Source organism: Meleagris gallopavo, unplaced genomic scaffold (genome assembly GCF_000146605.3).
Source record: "Meleagris gallopavo isolate NT-WF06-2002-E0010 breed Aviagen turkey brand Nicholas breeding stock unplaced genomic scaffold, Turkey_5.1 ChrUn_random_7180001957369, whole genome shotgun sequence".
NCBI classification, from domain to species: domain Eukaryota; kingdom Metazoa; phylum Chordata; class Aves; order Galliformes; family Phasianidae; genus Meleagris; species Meleagris gallopavo.
The window spans coordinates 11,932-13,709 of record NW_011217633.1 but is presented as its reverse complement, the minus strand read 5'-3'; positions in this window follow the sequence as shown (position 1 = coordinate 13,709).

Below are 1,778 nucleotides of genomic sequence, written 5' to 3'. Positions count from 1 at the left end.
TCCCCAGCAGCAGCCCCCACGCCACCACGGCCGCCCCCAGCAGCAGCCACAGCCCCAGGGGGGCCCCACAGGACCCCCATTGCCACCCCCAACCTGTGGGGACAGCGATAGGGTTGGGGGGGGTCCCATCGTCGTTATCTCCCCTTTCCCTCCGGCCCCACAGCGCTGCACCTGCTCGGCCCTGACCCATGGCTGCAGTGACACAGCTGGGGACACCCTCAGACAATTGTCACCCCTCCCCAGTGCCGCCCCTCCGGATGTGTGTCACCACCCCCAGACACGTGTCAACCCCCCTCGATGCCACCCCTGGACACGTGCCACCACCCCAGTGCCACCCCCCAGAAATGTCCCACTCCCACGTTGACACCCCTAAACATGTGTCACTCCCCCTCTCTGTGCCACCCAGTTCTGTGGAAGGAGGAACTGGGATTGGGGTGGGGACAGGATGTGGCCACCAGTGTGGTGACAACAGGAATGTGGGGGGGGGTGGGAAGAGGGACAGTGCAGTGTCACTGGGAATGGCCCCACTGCCCCTAAGGGGACGAGGGACAGCCCCATGTCTCTAAGGACCCACTCTGGTGTCCCAAAGATCAGCTGTGGTGCCCCAAAGGGGACAAGGAACACCTCCATGTCCCCAAGGACCAATCCTGGTGTCTCCAAGGGGACAAGGGCTCCCTGATGTCCCCAAGGATCAGTCCTGGTATCCTCAAGGGGACAAAAGACACCTTCACGTCCCTAAGGACCCACCCCGGTGTCCCTAAGGGAACAAGGGACACACCTCCATTTCCCCAAGGACCCACTCTGATGTCCCCAAGGATCAGCTGTGGTGTTCCCAGGGGGACAAGGAGCACACATCCATGACCCCAAGGACCCAACCTGGTGTCACCAAGGGACAAAGGACACCCCAGTGTCACCAAGGATCAGCTCTGGCGTCCCCAGGAACCCACCTTGGTGTCCCCAGGGAGACAAGGGACAGTGTTGAGGGACACCCAACGTTGAAAGTCATCCAGTGGGACAAGAGATCATTTGTAGGGACACAAAACAATGCGAGAATCCCATCACGAGGACAGGGGATGGTGTTGAGTGACATCAATGGGTTCCAATGTCCCCAAGAAGGTCTGAGGGCCAGCAGGGGTGACAGTGGACACCAGTGATGGACACCCAACACTGAAGGTCACACAATGGGCTGAGAGAACATTTAGGGGGACATGAAACAAGGAGATTGTCCCAGCATGAGGTCGTGGGATGGTGCTGAGGAACAACAATGGGTTTTAACATCCTCAAGGAAGTCTGAGAGCCTCCAGGAGGGACAAGGGACATCAGCAAGGGGCACTCAACGTTGAAGGTCATCCAATGGACCAAGAGACCATTTTTAGGGACACGAAACAACAGGAGCATCCCAACAAGAATCCAAAGCCAAAGGATCACAGAACCGTAGGGGCTGGAAGGGACCTCTAGAGATCATTATAGACATTGATCAGATCCCCTCTCAGTCTTCTTTTTTCAAGGCTGAACAGCCCCAGGTCACTCAGCCTTTCCTCCCGGCTTTGTATTATTGCTGCACTTACTGAGAGTGGACACCCATCCCCTCACCAAGGTTGACGATGCTGAACAAGACCGGACCCAGCACCACTCCCTGGGGAACACTGCTGGTCACAGGCCTCCAACCAGACTCTGTGCCACCAGTCACCACCCTCTGAGCTCAGCCAGTCACCGGTTCTCAACCCGTGTCACCATCCACTCATCTATTCCACGCTTTGTTACCTGGATGTTGTGGG